Here is a 7,196-nt window from a genome sequence, read left to right as displayed (position 1 = left end):
TCATGTGACTTCTATGAAGTTTCTTGTACTAATGTCGTTTATGTCGAATTACTGCAGTTCATTTTCTTATCTTAAAAATATAAGGCACTGAGCATAAGCAAAACATGCAATAGCGAGTAAATATACCAGTAGAGAACTGAATGTCAACAAGTGGATGCAGCACAATTCCTACAACGAGGCTCTGCTAAGCGAACAATCTATAATTAATACCACAGTGTAACCTAAACTCTATGTTCGTACACTGTACATCAGCATTGCTATATTCAAAATTGAAGAGTAGTTATGACAACAAAACAGAAATGTGTAAATATGCAATCCATACAAAAAGCAGCAAACATATATCTTACGTGATAAACAAGTCATTAACATCATATCAGCATAAGCAAATAAATGTTCATACGTAACCTTAATAAGTAAATATGAAGGCGCAAGCAGATAAATCACAAAGTATAACTTACATACATAACCATATCAGCACAATTAATCAGGTGACAATTATAATTTAAAAAAAAATAAGCACAGCAGGCACATAATAAAAAAAATATGACATCAGTGAATAAGCAATGCAGCCAAGCGATGCATAATATACACAAGTACCAACCCGGTTCATTAATCACTCATTGTCAAAATCAGTTAATGTGCGCAAGCATGTCGCTTCACTAGTAAATTCATAGAACATGAAATTTAGCACAAAGTATGAATCACGTAATCACAAGCAGCAAATTACGTCTAAAGTACGTACCTAAGTGGAAATATGTTACCTAAAAAATAAACTCAATTAATAGTTACCCTTTTTAGTTTATTACTTTTTTTTATGAAATTATATTCTTCCTGAAATTTTCTCCATAGCAAGTCCTCTTAACGTCGGACGCACACAGAATTTACCTGAAGGTCTTAAATATTTTATACAACCGTATCCTGAAAAATACTGAACGTTAATAACATAATTTATAAAGTCACCATAGCTTTATACAGAATTTAGTCGGAAAAATTAGACTGTGTATTTGTTTACGTCTGTCAGTGCATTCGCACTGAGCACTCGATCAGCTGTAGGCGCGTGACGTAGAAAGTGATTGTTGGCGGTCAACGACTGCCTTGTGCGGCGCACAGACTTCACTGTTGCTTTGAGTACGCGCCGCCGCCAGAACACGGCGCGGTATCCTTGTATTCTCTGCATGTTTACATGTAGCTGTTAGTTTCTCTAAAGTATGTCATTCCACAAAAATTTTTACGTTCGATATATGATGTATTCCCTTAGAGCGCCGAGATTTAAGAGTTTCTACTTCAACAGTGTTATCATGAAAGACTTTGCGAACTCTATATGGACCGTTATAAAGCAGAAAAAATTTGCGACATAAGCCTTTTCCTTTGTGAGATAAACGGTGAGACTTAATTAATACCTTTTGACCAACTGACAAGATTTTTAAACGACCAGGACGTTTCGCTGATTTTTCTCTTCTAGCAGCCGCAGATGCAATATTTCGCAGAGCCAGGTTCACAACTTCAGAATGCCGCAGTTTCCGTGAAGGCGGAAAAGGAACGATTTCAGAAATGCGATTTGTTGGTACTTTATTTTTTAATATCAATAGAGGCGGTAAAGAAGTTGAGTCATTAGGGAGTTCATTCAGAATGTTTTGAAAAATATGAAGATACTGATCCCACGTTCTGTGATTCTGATGACAATAAAGACGACACAATTTATTAATTTCTTTCATCCATCTTTCTGAAGCGTTAGATTGGGGGTGAAAAAGTGAAATGAAAATTGGTTTAATTTTACGACGCCGTAGAGTACGAAGCCAAATTTTAGAGCGAAACTGTGATCCGTTATCTGATATAACCTTATCAACATGACCAACTTCCTTAAGAAAATGTTTGATGAAAGCATTAGATACTGAACGAGCTGTTGCTTTGCGTAAAGGTGTAAAACACACATATTTTGATGTCAATTCCACTGCTACAAAAATGTACGCAAAACCATTAGTAGAACGAACCACTGGACCGAACAAATCGACTGCAGCCATGTCCTTTAATTTCGCTGGAATGATACGAAACAACCGTGCTCTGTGAGAAATTGTTGGCGGCTTAGCCTATTAACATAATTTGCATTTGGCAAGAACAGATCGAATACGTTTTTCCATATTACTGAAGTAGCAATTTTCTCGCAATTTATGAAAGCATTTTCTGGGACCAAAATGTGCATAACTGAAATGTGTAAACGAGGTGTGGCCAAATCACCCAATCTAACAAGGCGTCTAAGAAAATTACGGACACCAAGGAAACTACGAACATCACGTTTTGTGGAAGAAACTGCATAATTACGAATAGCGTCTAGTTTCTCTGGATCAGGAAGAATACCGTCTGTAGAAATAATGTGACCTAGAAATTTCGCCTGAGAACGACCAAATTCAGATTTTTCCAAGTTCACTGTCATGCCAACTCGTGCAAAAATACGTAATAATGAATCCAAAATTTTGTTGTGCTCACTCCAAGAACGTTTAGCAATAAGAATATCGTCAACATATGAAGTAATATTGTCACGAAGATAAACAGGTAAAATTTCATTTAAGCTACGAATGAATGCTGCAGAAGATACAGTAAGTCCAAACGGTAATTTCAGAAACTGGTAACAGTTACCAAAGGCTAAAAAGGCAGTATATCTTCTACAATCAGGGTGGAGTTCTATTTGCCAAAAACTTGCGCGCATATCAATCGTGGATAAAACTTTAATTCCATGGAAATGTTGAAGAAGTTCATCTAAATTTTGTGGGCGGTCAGTTTCAGGAATTATGATATTATTTATCTGTCTGGAATCCAGAACCAAACGAATTGACCCATCCTTTTTAAGAACAACGTGTAGTGGGCTGGTATAAGGACTGACAGCTGGCTCAATAATGCCCTGATCTAACATGTATTGAAGTTCATTCTTAACCTTGTCTCTGTAAGCCAAAGGAATAGCGTACGTTTTCCCGCGAAATGGTATGTGTTCTTTTACCTTAAATAAATATTGTAAGCCTTGTATAGTTCCTGTGTGATGACTAAACACTGTAGCATGTGAAGTCAAAATATGGTGCAGCTCTTCTCTTGCAACGTCATCTGGTACTTCAGCTTTCTTAACCTTTTCATTAATTAATTCTTCGCTACTAATTACATCCTCCATCGCGTCTCTGTATCTATTGTCATTGTCATGAATAAACACACTGTCGTCATAATGCTCAACGAAAACATCAGAAGTAAGAAACCTTAAACATTTTGTATCTGATTCAGATCTTGCTAAACACTCGAAAAATTTCAAACATTTCGGATTTCCGGCAACAGTCAAATTCACACTTCCTTCTTTAAAGTTCAAAATTGCCTTATGTGTGTTAAGAAACTCCATACCTAATATAATCTGTGTACTGAGTAATGGAACAATAATAAAATTAGCAGACAATTCGTATCCTTGACAAACGAAATTTAGATTGGCCTGCTGTTTAACTTCCACACTTTTTCCAGAAATCGCTCCTCGAATTGTAGTTTTAGAAATAGGTAACACAGGACAGGCAATAGTTCTTTCACATATTCGAAAAACTAATTCACTAATGACGTTCAATGGACTCCCAGAATCTAAAACTGCAGTGAACTTATTCTTACCCACACATACTTCAATAACAGGATGTAAAAATGCGTCTACATTATTTTCCTTTTCGTCTAACAAAATGTCTCTCATGTCTTCCAGGCGTACGTAGTGTAAAGTCGTAGCGTCATTACTTTCTGAACCGTCTATATTGCTGCCAGAAGCCGAAGCTGCTAGTCATTGTCGATTGTTTGCGTCACGTCTTTGATTATTCCCGACATTTCGCGGATCAATTTCTACTATTTCCACTTGTCTCTCTGAATTTCTGTCACGCGGAGGATGCCAATTAGGTCCTTCCTGTCTGTTAGATGCAAATTCTTGGTTGTGTCTGTTATTAAAATTTCTGTTTTCCTGTCTGTCTGCATAACTACTTCTTGTATAATTTCGACTGTCACTTCTGAAATTATTGTTAGACCTACTACCCTGGTTATTTCTGTAGTAAGAGTTTCTATTATTGTATGAATAATTTCTGTCTTGATGATACCGATTACTGTTTCCGTATGATTGATCATTCCGGTAAGAATTACCGTTATTATAATTGTCTGTGTAATCTCTGTTAGAACGTCTGTTATTGTCATAAGGCTGGTATCTATTGTCCTGTCTGTTACGTCTGTCATTCTCAAAATTACCCATATAACGCCCGTTCCGATCACTATCCCTTTTCTCTGAAAATCTATTGTAATTACTGTTACTGAAAAAGTTACAAGAAGTCCCGTCGTCGTTGTCATACTCAAGTTCTTGCAATAAAGTCTTAAAAGTCTCGATGTCGTCTTTACATCTTCCAGCTAAAGCAATTTGTCTTATGGATTGTGGCAGCTTAGTTAAACAAATGCGAATTAATTCAGTCGGGCTATAAGGGTTGGAAAGGAACTGATTCTTTCGAATCATGTCTTCAAAATATTCCGCTGGCGTGCGGAACACAGACTGTTTGAAATTACGCTGCATAATAAGACTGTGTTTGACTCTGTCTTGCGTGTTTTCGGACCAATATGCCGATAGAAATGCATGATAAAAATCATTTAGGTTATTACAATCCCTAATGAGTGCGCGCATCCGCGTCGCCGGTTCGTTTTCTAAATATCCACACATAAATTCCAGTTTGTGACTTAGTGGCCAATTTGGTGGGAGTGCGTACATGAATTGATCTAACCATGCACATGGATGTATGTCATTCTTAGAATTACGGAAGATCTTAAATTTCCGAACAGTCAAAAAGTGTTTATAGTCAAAGTTTTCGCCTCGTGGCGACAAAGACCTACCACGTCTGTCCCAGTTTGAATGTCGATTATTGTCAAGTTCGCGCGCCTGGCGCTCTCTTGTTGCGTCCCGTAAATGAAACAAATTATTTTCTTCAAACCCCTCTGGTATCTGCGATTCTAAATTTCCTTTGCCGTCTTTTCCTACGATTTCGCCTTCAATTTGTTTGACTTCCTTTTTTAATGCCTCAAATTCCCTTTTCACGCGTTCATTAAATTTTCCCTGATTTTCAACATGCTTATTTATGTTCTGAAACTCTTCGGTTTCTGCAAATGGCAATGGTGCTGTATCATCTGAATCTCTGTCCCCATGTAAACTAAGATTTGTCAATTTATCTGAAATCTCCTCAACTCTTTCCGATAAGTCACCTATTTTTTCTTTCTGTTTATTTACGTCTTCCGTAAGTGTCGCGACTCGGGTTTCAGTGTTGACACATTTGGTAGTTAACTGTTCATATTGTTGTGTTAGATTATTTATTCTGTCATTTGGTACGGATTCCTCGATTCTCTCAAATATTTCTTTCTTATCGTGTGCACGTTGTAAATTTAACTCTGAAAATTTTTGTACTATCACGCGATCTCTTTCTTCCTGTTCTCTATCCTGTTCCCTTTGTCTAATCTCTACTGCAATTAATCTATTATTGTGAGAATTCAAAATCGGTTGTACTTCTTCTCTGATTTCTTTCTTTAACTCATCTTTCATATTTTTGAAACATGTCCCTATTCGTGAGTCTAACCGTGTTTCCATGGTTTCCAACTCTGTTTCTAAACGTGTTGCCACTGTTTTTAATTCAGATCCTAACCGAGTTTCCATTGTTCCCATCCGTGTTTCCATTTGTGAGTCTAACCGTGTTGCCAAAGTTCCCATCTCTGTTTTTAATTCAGATCGTAACTGTGATCCCAAATTTAATATTGCACTCATCAACTGCTCCGTATGATCTGGTTCGAAATTCTTTTCGCCCCTAACATTTCTCGCAAAACCAGTTTCCTTCGTCATAGCTGTAAAGCTATCTATGTTCGATACTATTACAGAATCTTCTGTCGTTAATCTCGTATTCTGTGAATTTTCTGATTGAGAAAAATTTTGAAATGGTTCCGGACTATTTTCCCGACTTATTACATTGTTTTCCACTTCATTATCCATCATACTGTTTTCCTCTGTTGGCGAGTTCGCCATGTTAACAATTTCGTCATTCTCACTATCCATCATTTTTGCCTTTTTCATTGATCGCGTGATCATTTACAAAATATACAAAACTCGTCACTATAAAAAAATTACACACAATGACACTTTATCATCAACAATATCATTCACACGAGATGTTTCCCTCAAACACGATCATCGAACAATTGAAATAATTGCACTAATTGTCAAACCCGTAGACAAGACAACAGAAATGAAATTTTGCAAAAAAAAAAAAATACCATTAGAAGAACGACAATTACCAAATCTACACATGCAATATAGACTACAATTACTAAACTACAAATTACTACAACAATCCTACTGTCTACTATTTCTACAATCAGAAGATTCCAAGGGACGATCCGAAGCAGCGGTCGCCACGTGCATGGGGGCTTAATTAAATGAAATGAAAATAATTTTAATTTCTGCTTTAGTAGCTGTTTGTCCGATTACGGTCTCGTAACGGTTGGCCCTGACTGTTATTATTACGCAATCTGACTGCTTAGACAATAACAAAGAATGAAATGGAAATTTTCATTAACACAATTAATTAATTAAGTCCCCAGCAACTATAAAAACCTACGAAACCAAAGTACAAGTGTAACTGTTCTGTGTGTGGAAGTATGACTCAACGTACGCATCTGGCACGGTTCTTCTTCAATAACACAAGAAATTTTAAATATCATTTATACTGAATTAATTAAAGAAAATAAAAATACCATAATTACTCAAGAAAACCAGAATTACACTCTAATACAAGAACACAAGCCAGATGCTTTGTTGACTGAACCTGTAATGACGCATTATTTAAAACATGGAAATAATGAAAAATAAATCAAGTTTCGTTACCTTCATATATTGACCAAAATCACTCTAATCATTACAATATATCTGCACACCGACTCGCTATTACCACATCTCAACAAGAACTTTTCAGTATCACATCTCAGCAAGCACTCCCTACTAGCACATCTGAACACGAACTGACTACTACGAGTCCTCGACAAGCACTGCCCACTACGACATCTCAATAATCACTGCCAGTGGAGGCGGCGGAACAATGCTCTCTAGCGATTTCTGGCGCTGTGGCTCAGTGTAGCCACCTTTCACAGTCCCTAAGCTTACACACGACTTAACCTAA

The sequence above is a fragment of the Schistocerca nitens genome, chromosome 3 (genome assembly GCF_023898315.1).
Source record: "Schistocerca nitens isolate TAMUIC-IGC-003100 chromosome 3, iqSchNite1.1, whole genome shotgun sequence".
Classification (NCBI taxonomy): Eukaryota; Metazoa; Arthropoda; class Insecta; order Orthoptera; family Acrididae; genus Schistocerca; species Schistocerca nitens.
The sequence above is the reverse complement of the archived record's forward strand: the minus strand, read 5'-3'. Positions refer to the sequence as shown.